Genomic DNA, 15,188 nt, shown 5'->3' with positions numbered 1-15,188 from the left:
ATAAAAAATGTGATGTTTGGTGAGTGTTCCGATCGGAACTTATGTAAAGGCCCTTAATGGGCTGTTTTGGCCCATTACTCCAATCATACAAGCCCAAACATGAAAAGCCCACTTTAAATTTAGTTCGGGTTCGGTTTTTCGCAAGAAAATTAATTCGGGTATGAGAAATAGCGTAAAAACGAGTGTTTTTCAGCTTATTTTTGTAAAATAAGAAAAACGTACTGACTCGTTGTAAAATTCCAAAATATTTTCACGGATTGCTTAGAACATGTTATATAAGTGTTTTATAAAGCTTTTTCGGCTTAACGGATGCTACAATGCTTGTTTTGATATTAACGATTGCGTTTAAGCTTATAGCGTATCGATAAACGAAACCTTTTTCGTTTATAGAGTTTTAAACGTACTAAGGCCTAAATATCAATATGTTAGTCTCTATAACATATATATAACTAGTATATGACCCCTCAGTATGTATACGGGTCATAATTAGTATCGGTCGGTTACTCGTTTAAGCACTACGAATTAACCGATTTATCGTTTACTTGTTACGTAATGAATATAGTATACCTCGTTTTATCATGAATGTCACATTCTCCCCCCGTTAAGAAATTTCGTCCTCGAAATTTTAATGTGTCATCGGTTTTCTAGGGAACAGGTGTGGGTATTTCTTTCGGAATTCATCCTTTCGTTCCCAAGTATATTCGGGTCCTTGTTTTGAGTTCCACCGAACTTTTACTAATGAAATTTTGTTGTGTCGTAACTGTTTGGTTTTCCCGTCTACAATTTCTACCGGTTCCTCTACGAAGTTGAGCTTTTCGTTGATCTGAACATCTTCCAGTGGTACTATTGTCGTTTCATCAGTCAAACACTTTTTCAGATTCGATACATGAAACACGTCGTGAATAGTGCTCAGTTCTAAGGGTAGTTTTAATCGGTAAGCTACGGGACCAATTTTTGCGACAATCTCAAAAGGTCCGATGTATCTCGGGGCTAGTTTACCAGTCTTTCCAAATCTTATAACACCCTTCCATGGCGATACTTTAAAAATACCTTATCACCTATTTCAAAAGATAACGGTTTTCTGCGAACATCGGCATAACTCTTTTGTCGGTCACGGGCAGCTTTCAATTTTTGTTTAACCTGGTGAATCTTATCGGTGGTTTCCTGAATTAAATCGGATCTTGAAATTTGAGTATCACCCACTTCTGTCCAACATAGTGGTGATCTACATTTTCGCCCGTATAGAGCTTCATAAGGTGCTGCTTGTATACTACTGTGATAACTGTTATTGTAAGAGAATTCAATGAGCGGGAGGTGTTGATCCCAATTCCCTTTGAAGTCCAGTACACAAGCACGAAGTAAATCTTCTAAGGTTTGGATGGTTCGTTCGGATTGACCATCGGTTTGGGGATGGTAAGCTGTACTTAGGTCGATTCGGGTTCCCAAGGCTTCTTGTACTGCTTGCCAGAAATGTGAAGTAAAGTGACTGTCTCGATCGGAAATAATCGAAAGAGGTACTCCGTGTCGAGATACTATTTCATCGATGTAAATTTGAGCGAGTTTTTCGGTGGTGTAGTTGTTACGGATGGGAATAAAGTGTGCGGATTTGGTTAATCGGTCTACAATTACCCAAATTGCGTTGTGTCCTCGAGAGGTTTTAGGAAGGTGTGTCACAAAGTCCATGGTAATTTGTTCCCATTTCCATTGTGGGATTTCGGGTTGTTGTAACATTCCCGAAGGTTTTTGATATTCCGCCTTTACCCTTGCACATGTTGCACATTTACTTACATACACGGCTATATCCTTTTTCATACCAGGCCACCAGTAAAATTCTTTAACATCCTTATACATCTTATCAGTACCTGGATGAATAGAATATTTGGATTTGTGTGCTTCATCAAGAATCAGCTTTCGGAGTTTATGAAGTGTTGGAATCCAGACCCGGTTTTTGTAATAATATACTTCATCAATTTTCTTCTCAAAATTCCTTTCATTTCCATGTAGTTCTTCTTTTTCTAGCTGATCTGCCTTCAAGGCCTCATCTTGTGCAACGCGAACTTGTTCGGTTAGGCTACTTTGAACAATCATTCCGAGTGCTCGTACCCTTAATGGTCTGATTCTGTCTTTTCGGCTTAAAGCATCAGCTACTACGTTGGCCTTACCCGGATGGTATTTAATCTCACAATCATAATCATTTAACAGTTCTACCCATCTCCTTTGTCTCATGTTTAGCTCTTTCTGATCGAATATGTGTTGTAGGCTTTTGTGATCAGTATAGATGGTACATTTAGTGCCATACAAGTAATGTCTCCTTATCTTCAATGCAAAGATAACTGCTCCCAATTCCAAATCATGGGTCGTATAATTCTTTTCATGTACTTTTAATTGTCGGGAAGCATATGCTATTACTTTCTTTCTTTGCATCAGTACGCATCCTAAACCTTTACGAGATGCGTCACAATATACCACCAATTCATCAGTTCCATCTGGAAGGCTTAATATTGGAGCCTCACATAACTTCTGTTTTAACGTTTGGAAGGCCATTTCTTGTTCTTCTCCCCATTCATATGCTCGATCTTTTAGAGTTAGGAGGGTTAAAGGTTGTGCAATACTTGAAAAGTTTTCAATGAATCTTCTATAATATCCGGCCAGTCCTAAGAATTGACGAATTTCTCTTGGTGACTTAGGCACTTGCCAATTCTTAATGGCCTCAATTTTACTTGGGTCTACTTGGATCCCTTGATGGTTCACAATGTGTCCCAAAAACTGTACTTCTTGTAGCCAAAACTCACATTTGGACAACTTTGCGTAAAACTTCTCTTGCCTCAATAATTTTAAGATTTCCCGCAAATGTTGTTCGTGTTCCTCCTTACTTCTCGAATATATCAAAATGTCATCGATAAACACTATCACAAACTTGTCAAGGTAAGGTTTGCAAATTCGGTTCATGAGGTCCATAAACACTGCAGGTGCATTTGTCAACCCAAACGGCATAACCAAAAATTCATAGTGACCATACCGAGTTCGGAAAGCTGTTTTTGGTACGTCTTCTTCCTGAATTCTTACTTGATGATAACCAGATCTAAGATCAATTTTTGAAAAATACTTCGCACCTTGGAGCTGATCAAACAAGTCATCAATTCGAGGTAAGGGGTATCTATTCTTTATAGTCACTTTATTCAATTCCCGGTAATCAATACACATTCGAAAACTCCCATCTTTCTTCTTTACAAACAACACTGGTGCTCCCCACGGTGAGTAACTAGGGCGAATAAAACCCCTGTCCAGTAATTCTTGTAACTGGTTGGACAGTTCTTGCATTTCAGAAGGTGCAAGTCGATAAGGTGCCTTAGCAATGGGTGCTGCTCCCGGTATCAAGTCAATACGGAATTCAACTTGTCGGGTCGGTGGTAAACCAGGCAACTCATCGGGGAATACATCTGAATACTCGTGTACCACTGGGATGTCTTCCATTCGTTTTTCCTCGGGTTCCTTAACTGTTACGCTCGCCAAGTATAAAGTACAACCTTGGCGTAAATATCTCAATGCCTTAAGTTGAGATATGAGAGGCAGTACCGTACCAGATTTCTCACCTTGAACAATCATAGCTTCATCATTCGAAAGAGGTATTCTAACGATCTTATCCTTACAGACAATTTCAGCTTTATACTTAGATAGCCAGTCCATAACGACTATAACATCGAAACTTCCCAATTCCACTGGAAGTAAATCAATAAGGAATGGGTGGTCGTTTAGGATAAGGGAACAGTTTCGGGCTATTCGGTTAACAAGTATAGACTTACCGTTAGCGAGTTCTATAGTATATAGTTTTGTTAGTTCACTAACCGGCATATTTTCTAAGGGTAAGAAGTTAACAGATATGAAACTTCTATCGGCACCCGTATCAAACAAAACTGAAGCATACTGACCCGAAACTAAGAATGTACCTGTCACCACATTCGGATCATGACGCGCTTCACCCGGTCCTAATACAAACGCGCGTCCCTTAGCTGCATTGGAGGTTGATGCTTGTGCTTGGTTCTGCTTTCTCACTGTACCCGGGTTCAAATTGGGGCAGTATCTCCGAAAGTGTTCCGTACTGCCACATTCATAGCAGGCACGGAGGTTCGTGGTAGGTGGGGTTTGTTGGTTGAGTTGTGGGCGGGTTGGTTGAGGTCGAGGGAGTTGAGTTGATTGTGGTGAACGGTTAACAGTGTTGGTGGGGGTTCTACAGTTGGGGGCATAGTGTCCCGTTCTTCCACACTTTTGACAAATAATCGGTTTGCAATCACCCACATGATGAAAGTTACATCTTCTGCACTTCGGTAACGTCCCTTTATAGGTCTCTTGTTTTACATTAGAACTGGTCATGGCATAACTTCGGGTATTCGGACGAGCCCGCTTGTTTTGAGGGTTTCCTTGCATTCTTGTTCCATAATCAGTTTGCTTTAAACTTGTTTTTTCACCTGGCATTCTTATCACTCCACTTCTCATCAGATCAAAAGTAACGACACCCGTTTGAGATACAGCACTTTCCAATGTCGGGTGGGCAACTGAATTCACTATACTTCTCACGGCAGGGGTCAGTCCCCAGATATAACGTTCAATTCGTTTCGCTTCCGGTGTAACTAACCACGGAACTAAGCGGGACAGTTCGTTAAAATGATTCGTGTATCCCACATGGTCCGCTCCTTTCATTTCCAAATTCCATAACTCGTGTTCCAACCTCTGAATCTCACTTTTAGGACAAAAATGCTCTAACATGAGGGTTTTTAATTCAGTCCATGACATACGATTAATAACATCTTGTCCCCTTATTTGGACTACCGTGTTCCACCACATCAGCGCTTGGTCTAGAAACATACTGGTAGCATATTTGACCACGCGGTTCGGTGGACACTCACTGATATTAATTACTGATTCGGTCTTTTCTATCCATTTGACCAGTCCGCTAGGTCCTTCAATACCCTTAAAATCGATCGGTTTACATGATGTAAATTGTTTGTATGAGTACTCCTGACGCGGGGGTTCTCGGTTATTATTATTATTATTATCGGTATTGGTCCGAGTATTATCACTATTAGTTGTGTTAACAACCGGTACAGGGTTTGGGTTCGGGATATTATCAGGGTGCACAACAGGTTCTGGGTTACTAGTGACATTCATAGTTGGGAGAGTGTTATTATTATTTATGACATTATCAGTATTCACCGGGGTAGTAACACCCGGGGCTACATTAGTGTCCGGCGGAGGTGTATTAACAGTGGCCGTGGTGGTGCTCGTAGGTTGATTAACAGTATTGTTAGCACATATGCCTGCAGTGACTTGTGTTACAATTGTTGGTATCACTGCTTGTAGTTGACGAGCAATCATTGCGGCCACTTCCGCCTCAGACAAAGTGTTTGTTTTCTTCGGGGCCATTCTATAGAACAATCAATTATATAATAATCAATATTGTTTCACTATGACCAGCACAACTTTACGATATTACACTTTCACAACACATAAGTATGCCAAAGAAAACACGTTTGTATTAATTATAATCATTACTGTACATATGCATCCAAAATTAGCGCATAGGCTTAACCTGGTATAGGCCAGCGCTTGTATATGCGTATCAAAATTTGTCACTAAGTGACATGTAGACTTAACCCGATAAGGGCCAGTGCTTGAAATAGTACTAAACCACAAACAACTCCCAAGTCAGCCCAACACGCTGTAACAAAATGCTGCTTGGGATATCAAAAGACTATATACATACGGCTAAACTATTATGTCATATCCGTTCTTTGCAACATGGAGCCACAACCAAACAACAGCAGCCACTAGGGCCGCATTAACCGCTAAACATACTCCCAGTAATATCATTGCCCGATCCTGACGCCCGTGGCTGTGAGCACTGGATCTTTGCACAATTCTGATTTCTTGCTGCATGTACCGCATGTGATCTTGCATATCATGTCTATGCAGGTTTAGGCTATTTATCGAATGTGATTGTTCTAAAAGCTGATCAGTTGCTAAACCAAACCATGCTGAATCAGAATGACGAGGTGGCTCGGGTACCGGGGCGGGTAAACCCCAAGTAGGAATAGGTATCTCAGTGAACTGGACACGTGATGTTTCTCCCCTATGGTACGTAGATCGAGGTGGGAGATAAGTGTGCTCGGGTGGACGCACTGAAATGCGAGCGGTCTGACGGTTTCTAATAGTGGGTGGGGGTACTGGTGCATGCTGTACAGGTGGAGTAGGGGATCTGGGTGCTCTAACAGGTGAATGATAAGCACTTGTAGCTCCCTGTCCTGCAACATTCCTAGGGGATTCCCTAGGGGGATAGGTGTCACAACGATAACCCGATAAGTCGGGTTGATCCGCGGGTACCTCACGTGGAATTACCGCATCTGCACCTTCTCCTATTTCTTCTGGTTCCTCCTCAGTTTCCTCTTCCGGATCCTCTTCTTCCTCCTCAGGCTCTGATGGTAGGGTATTAGGTACACGATCAGTAGATCTTGACATATTCCTGCACAATTGTTAGTGATAAGAATAATATCCTTCTATATTAATCATAGTAAAATACATGTAAGTATTTATACACATAAGCACAAATAATCGTTTATATACACAAATATTTATTTATTATTATATTTTATACACATATGTTGCTGTTTTTACCTATTCGATTGTTTATCGACTTCTTCTCGAATTTCCTCGTACAAACAAGTCTGTTATTACGTTCCGGACCATAATAACCCACTTGTCCATTCGCGTTCATCACGAGAATCATTCGTGTATAATATTTAATATTATTTTATTCCCAGAGTTAATCGAGCCTACGGTTATCTTAGGGTATCCTAAGGGACATCCTAATTCTTTATAACCAATGGCTCTGATACCAACTTCTGTCACACCCCGACTAGGTAGTTGCGGAAGCGTAATACGGGAATGTAACAGATAACACTGGTATCAACCACATTGTTTATAAAGAAAATTCAACAGCTAAATTACATCATATTACATTGGTAGGTACTATGTTTACAAACTAGGTGAAAAACACATAACCGGTTTACGAGCTTCTTATACAGTATTATATCAGCGTCTATTCACAGCTATTCAACTTTCTTCCTAACACCAAGCATGTAAGCAAATCATTCCACTTTTGCTTTACCTGAAAAGCATGTTAAAACGGGTCAACTACGTCTAGTTGGTGAGTTTCAAGTTTCACGAGTATCAATGAAATCAGTTCACGAGTTCGTAAAGTTTACAGTGTGTATGTATATATGTCTGTGTATGATGCATTATACTAAGCCACAAGTGAAACCGAAACGAGCTATACTGCATGGCCTCTCCTGCCCATGCGCTCCCGTTGGCATTTAACAGCCATTTTGCCCCAAGTATGTACTATGTCTAACACCACATAGCAGTATGTAAATATATAATGACAATGTGCAACTGGTTTTACATATGTTCCGGCTTACCCCACCGGCTCTGTCACAGTTGGGTTTGTCAAACCGATAGTACTATCCACACGCCACCGGCACGAAGTTAATCACTTGTGTTTGTGGGGACTTGTCAAGTGTTAGTACTTAGATAATCCACATCATCACACGTTTTCAAGTATATCAGTATATGTAAACATGCTTTTCACCCCAAAAGTTCGTAAAACAGTTTAGAAAGTGGGGGTCGTGAAACTCACCTTATCGTAGTTCGCACAGAAATCACGTATCAAATAGTCAGATGTCTCGTTTATAGCCTGATTCCTATAAACGGTATCGTATCGTTAATACTAGTACAGTGTTTAAGCTAAGTCGGGCTGTATAGATAATCTGGGTATAGCTGTTAGGCCCAGAACATGACCATAGTCTTAGATTGTGACGTTGTATACTATGAAATGTTTAAAACCGGATTTGGCTCAGTTTCAACGTTTTCCGAGCCTAGCTCAGTTGATCGTTTATACGTTTCGGGATTAGGTAAGATCACATAAAACTTAAGTAAATATATTGATTGATAAAATAATTTGATTTATGAAAGAATTTTAAGGTTTCGGTGTCTGGTTTGATCGCAGGGTTCGTTTCCGTTTTCACACGGGTTTGATTATACAAAACGCGCACAATCCACCCGATTTGTCCGGAATTCTCGTAAAAAGTTCGTTTTTATCAATATCATTCAAAAAAATGATATTTGACCACTTTTGACATTTTGACATACCAGTCAGTCCGTTAAACACAAAACTGCCGGTTTCGTTAAAACAATTATAGTTTAAATCTTTGATTAATCATAACTAAATATGTACTTATATATAAATTATGCAAATTTTTGTAAAAATACATTAAGACATGGAGAATTTTATAAAAATATTTTCAGAAATTTTATGATTAATTATTTATTTATAAAAATTCATTTAATAGGTTATAATCGTGTAATAAATGGCCCGTTTATATCAAACGACCTCCGAAAAATCTGAGAATTTTTACCAATGACCTAAATGTTATTACATAGCCCCTGCAAAATTTCCAGAACCTAACTCTTTTGACAAAATGTCTTTTTGTGCATTTTTCGGCTGTTAAAATTCGGTTAAACCATGATTGCACTAACCATACTTAGGCATTTCCAATGATTCCCAAACTTTACCAGTGATCTTACCATCACATATTAAACTCCAAAACCAAGTTTCATAATTTTTCAATATGTTTAGCTATTTTTCCCAAATAAACGCTCATAAACGGGAATAAATTCACCAAATATTCTCCGTTTATCGAAAAATTACCAAATTTGAACAGAGACTCATTTATATGATCCCTAATGTCCCTGTAAGTTTTCACAAGCTAACAACAAGCACGTCACAACCTAATACTAAACAGCCCCTAAACGAGTATTACGGGTTTACCTTGTCGGTTTTCTATGAATTTTGCTAGCTTAGACGGCTTTCCGGGTCTCGGGTTGCAAACTCAGTATATATACATATCATATAACATCAAACCAAGCATAAATCATCCATGTAACAGCCTTGATAATTAGGGTTTCGGTTTTGGGTTCAAACCGAACTTTCTAACCGTAAAAACGTTGTATTCATGTTCTAATCCGCGTTTTTGACCAAAAAAGTATATGTTCCTGGTTTGTAAACATGTTTAACATCAAAACATGGTTTTACTTGATTTTTAGGGTTTTTGGATGGTTAAACATGTTTAAAACTAACTAAAACATGTTTATATGTTAATTATAGTTAATGAAATCAAGTTAAAAATGATGAAATAATCAAAATACCTAGAGTTTTTGAAGGAAGGTTGATAGAGCAGAGCTGGAGCTGCTTGGACTTCAAACTTTATGAATTAGAATGGATAAATAAACTTAAGGTCTAAGTTATATAAAAAATGTGATGTTTGGTGAGTGTTCCGATCGGAACTTATGTAAAGGCCCTTAATGGGCTGTTTTGGCCCATTACTCCAATCATACAAGCCCAAACATGAAAAGCCCACTTTAAATTTAGTTCGGTTCGGTTTTTCGCAAGAAAATTAATTCGGGTATGAGAAATAGCGTAAAAACGAGTGTTTTTCAGCTTATTTTTGTAAAATAAGAAAAACGTACTGACTCGTTGTAAAATTCCAAAATATTTTCACGGATTGCTTAGAACATGTTATATAAGTGTTTTATAAATCTTTTTCGGCTTAACGGATGCTACAATGCTTGTTTTGATATTAACGATTGCGTTTAAGCTTATAGCGTATCGATAAACGAAACCTTTTTCGTTTATAGAGTTTTAAACGTACTAAGGCCTAAATATCAATATGTTAGTCTCTATAACATATATATAACTCGTATATGACCCCTCAGTATGTATACGGGTCATAATTAGTATCGGTCGGTTACTCGTTTAAGCACTACGAATTAACCGATTTATCGTTTACTTGTTACGTAATGAATATAGTATACCTCGTTTTATCATGAATGTCACACATTATGATTCGACCTTAGCCCCAAACATTCCCTTGACCGTTTGCGATCCAAACTTGACCCGTAATGGATGTAAAGCTTGGATATTTAAGTTTACGATGTCCAAAACTAGATCTCGGGTTCTTTAACGAGTCGTTTATAACCGCAGGTTCGTTAGGTTCATTTTTAACATCAAGTTAGCTACTTTAATACTCGTTTGTACCCGATCTACTCTAGGTTTTAAGTTTCGAGGCTAACCATTTATAAAAATGTAAACTTTAAGATCAAGAACATACCTTACGTGTTCGTTTGGTCTTGGTTAACTTGTTTACGAACTCTAAGTCTTGTATATAGCTCGTGTAATAAAGATATAATACAAACTAACGTCCGTTTGGTCTCAAATCTCACTTGTCTCTCTCGGCCGTATATATGGTGTAGGCGTATGTGTGTGTTTTTGAGTGTGTAGAGAATAAGATGGAAAGAAATGAGGATTTAGGGGTTTAGGGTGGTTTAAGGGAGTATTTATATCCCGTAAGGCCCATGGGCCTAAGACCCATTACCTTTTAACCCACCTTAATTAATCCAAGTCCATGATCTTCTCTTTATCTAATATTAATTAATTATTATCACACGACAACTTAACACGGTTTCTTTATTAAATATTAAAATAATTAGGATGTTACAAGTCTTCCCTCCTTAAAGAGGTATCGTCCCTGAAACCTAGCTATTACTTAAACAGATTAGGGTAAAACTTGCGCATCTCATCCTCAGCTTCCCATGTAGCAACTGATCCTTTACGATGCTTCCATATCACCTTCACCAAGGGTATAACATAGCGACGAAGTTGCTTCTCCTTGCGATCAACTATCTCTATCGGTTGCTCATTGTAGTTAAGCTGTTCATCAACCTCGATGTCTATCAATGGAACGTGTGACGTGTCATCGGCTAGACACTTTCTCAGATGAGAAATATGGAAGGTTGAATGAATCCCTTTTAGCTCACCAGGTAAATCCAACTTATAAGCTATTTCACCCACAAGACTTAAAATCTTAAACGGTCCAATGTATCTGGGACTCAACTTACCTCCTTTCCTAAAACGGATAATCCCTGTCTAAGGCGAGACCTTGAGCATCACAGTGTCACCAACGTTAAACGCGATCGGTCGTCGCCGCTTATCAGTTTACGACTTATGTCTGTCTTGAGCATCTTTCATTCTTGATTTAATCTGCTCGAATTTTGAAGACTTTTCTTGAACAACTTCTAGACTTCCCATCTCTTTCTTGCCAATCTCTCCCCAACACATTGGGGTTCTACATCGTCTACCATAAAGCATCTCAAACGGTGGAATACCAATACTTGAATGGTAACTGTTGTTATAGGAGAACTCTGCCAGATGCAGATGATCATCCTAACTTCCACCAAAGTCTAAAACACAAGCACATAGCATATCCGCAATGGTTTGGATCATCCTTTCAGACTGTCCATCGGTTTGAGGATGATACGCCGTATTGATGTTCAATCTCATTCCCATGGCTTCATGGAACTTCTTCCAAAACCTCGAAGTAAACTGAGTATCCCTATCATACACGATCGATAACGGTACACCATGCTTAGATACAACCTCTTTTATGAATAAGCTTGCTAACATTTCTGACGAGATAGCCTCTCGTATAGGCAGAAAGTGAGCACTCTTGGTCAAACGGTCCACAATCACCCAGATGGTATCATGATGCTTAGCTTGACGAGGTAGCTTAGTTATGAAATCCATGGTGATGTGTTCCCATTTCCATTCAGGTATCTCAAGCGGTTGCATCTTTCCATAAGCTTTCTGATGTTCGGCTTTGACATGTAAGAAAGTTAAGCACTTACTAACATAATCCACCACATCAATAATCTCTTTTCAAATCTTGGTACATCTCAGTAGCTCCAGGATGGATCGAGTATCTTGACTTATGAGCTTAGTCTAAGATTCAACCTCTAAGGTCTCCATGACGTGGAATCCACATACGGTCAAACCTAGTCTTAACACCATGAGTGTTTTCCATCAACTCATCTTGCTGGCCGTAAACCCTCTCTTTCTTCACTAACCCTTCATCTATTAACACCTTTGACTGTACCTTGACGATTTCTTCAAAAAGGCTTGAATTCATAATTAGCTAGTATGACTTCACTATAGCAATGACTTCCTCATTTTTACGAATTAGTGCGTCAGTGACCACATTAGCTTTACCAGGATAGTAGTTGATGTCGCAGTCGTAATCCTTTATCAACTCCAACCATCTCCTCTGTCTCATATTCAGTTCCTTCTGCTCGAAGAAATACTTCAAACTCTTATGATCGGTGTAGATGGTACACATAGTACCATACAAGTAGTGTCTCCAAATCTTAAGAGCGTGCACTACTTCTGCTAGCTCCAAATCGTGCGTCGGGTAAGTACTCTCATGAACTTTCAACTGTCTAGATGTGTAAGCTATCACCTTCCCTTGCTGCATCAACACACAACCTTGCCCACGATACGAAGCATCGGCACAAACGACCAAATCCTCGTCACCATCGGGTAAAGCAAGGATCGGAGCTTGCGTGAGTCTTTTCTTTAATTCCTCGAAAACCTCTTCTTGGAACTTTCCCCAACTGAATACTACCGACTTTCGGGTCATGCCGGTCAAAGGTGCTGCTATCTTGGAGAAACCTTCGATGAATCTCCTATAGTAGCCAGTTAGGCCCTAAGAAGCTTCGTATATCAGTCGGATCTGTGGAGTTTTCCAATTCGTTATCGCCTGAATCTTAGTTGGGTCCACGGTAATCCCTTCAGGATTTATCACGTGACCTAGAAATTGCACTTCTCTTAACCAGAACGCGCACTTTGAAAACTTAGCATACAACTTCTTTTTCTTCAGAGTCTCCAACACCTCTCTCAAATTCTCAGCATGATCAGACTCACTCTTTGAATAAATCAATATGTCGTCGATGAAAACGATAACTGACTTATCCAACATTGGTCGGCACACCCTGTTCATCATGACCATAAATGTTGCGGGAGCATTCGTTAGACCGAATGACATTACGAGAAACTCGTAGTGTCCATATCGCGTACGAAATGCTTTTTCAGTGATGTCTGCCTCTTTAACTTTCAACTGATGATAGCCTGATAAGAGATCTATCCGCGAGAACTAACTTGAACCTTGTCGTTGGTCAAACAGATCATCAATCCTTGGCAAAGGATATCTATTCTTTACCGTAAGCTTATTCAACTCGCGATAGTCTATGCACATTCTCATGCTTCCATCTTTCTTCTTCACGAATAACACTGGTGCGCCTCACGGGGAAACACTTGGTCTATTAAAACCCTTTTCGAGGAGTTCTTGCAGTTGGGACATTAATTCTTTCATCTCGGACGGCGCTAGACGGTAAGGAGCTTTCGCGACGGGTTGGCCTCCCGGTACTAAGTCTATCTGAAATTCTATCTCTCGCTCCGGTGGCAACCCCGGAAGATCCTCTGTGAATACTTCTGGGTAGTCGCGCACGATAGGAACATCTTTCATTTATTTCGTCTCGGCCGTAGCGTTGACAACATACGCCAGGTAGGCACCGCACCCTCTCTTTAACAAACCCTCGGCTTTTATCATCGAAATGACATTAAGGCCTGAACTTTCTTTATCACCATAAACCATCACCGCACTACCATCCAAGGACTTTAACCTTATTATCCTACTCTTACACACTATCTGAGTCTCATACTAAGACAACCAATCCATTCCCAAAACCACATCGAACCCTCCTAAGGTCATAACATACAAAGTGACAGGGAACTCTTGTCCCTCTAACTCTATCTTACAGTCGTTAACCATTTTCATTATTTTAACCGAAGTGTCACTAGCGGTTTCTACTATAAAACTTTTAGACACTCGGAAACATTTCATTTTAGCTAATTTACTAGATGTTGTGGCTACAAAAATTTTGTTTGCACCGGAATCAAGTAATACTGAAGCGGAAGTACCGTTTACTAGAAACGTACCTGTCACGACATTCGAGATCTACTTGGCTTGCTCTTGAGTCAGCATGTAGGCTCTAGTTCTTAGTCTAGCCTGATCAGCCTCCTTCTTTTCACCTCCTACAGTTTCACTGCCCGTGCAGGCCCTCGCTAGGTGGCTAGTCTGACCGCACCCATAACATGCGGGCTTTGCATGACAATCTTGAGCAAAATGCCCCACCTTCCCACACTTGTAACAAGCATTTGACCCTAGCCTACACTCTCCACCATGAGATTTTCCACACTTATGGCACACATCATAACCCGTACCCCACTTGCACTCACCACCGTGCATCTTCCCACAAGTCTTACACGACTTCTTATCCCACACCTTCGACTTCTTATCCTTGGAGTTCCACAACTGAGTACCAGGTCGTTTAGCAGGAACATCCCATTTCTTCTCTTTCTTCTCTTCTACCACCTTATCGTCCACGACCAGATCATCGTAAACCACCTCTACGAGTTCGACAGCAGAGTCAAAGGTAGCAGGTTTACTAGTCTTGACTAATGTGCGGACATTCTGCGGTAGCCCCCTCACATAGTTTACTCACGGTGTGTCATCATATCCGCCTCCAGACTCAAAAACTTCATTTCAACCCTTTCAACTTCTACATCAGCAGAGAACCTCTTCAGTACCAACTCCTTCAGATCATCCCACCTCATTGCCTTTATCTCTTCCCGACTCTTCCTCTGCTCAACCGTGTCCCACCAGTACATTTCCTCATCACCAAACGATTGGGTGGCATAACCGACAGCTTGGTCGGGACAGCACTTGCTAATGCGGATAACCTTGTCCATAGTGGTTATCCATTGGAGAGTAGCGATTGTGTCTCCCAAACCAGTCAGCTTCGGCGGGTCGCAACCTTTAAATGACTTATAGTTGCATCCACCTCGGCCCCTCCTCCTATCACCCACCTTCACGGACTTAACTACACTTGAAGTCTCCCTCTCTCTTTCATCATCTTTCCTACCATCTCCACCTGCCTCTCCCGCAGTTCTTTCACGGCCTCCAGCAGACCCTTCAGGATTCAAGTTCTTCACAGCAGTGGCTACAGCTTGAACAATAGCTTCTTGAATTGCAGGGTCAAGTTGAAACCCTTCGTTGTTGTTTGGATTTCGCCCAGCTGCGCTTCCTTCACCTCCGGTGTTGGAAGTTGTTTCGGAAGGCGGCCGGACACGACGAGGCCTTCCACGACGTCCCGTGCGGCCTCCTGCTCCAACAACTGCCTTAGAT

This window comes from Bidens hawaiensis, unplaced genomic scaffold (assembly GCF_021521415.1).
Source record: "Bidens hawaiensis isolate Kalapana, Puna unplaced genomic scaffold, B.hawaiensis_p1.1 tig00020502_1, whole genome shotgun sequence".
NCBI lineage: Eukaryota > Viridiplantae > Streptophyta > Magnoliopsida > Asterales > Asteraceae > Bidens > Bidens hawaiensis.
Note: the sequence above shows the minus strand (reverse complement) of the source record.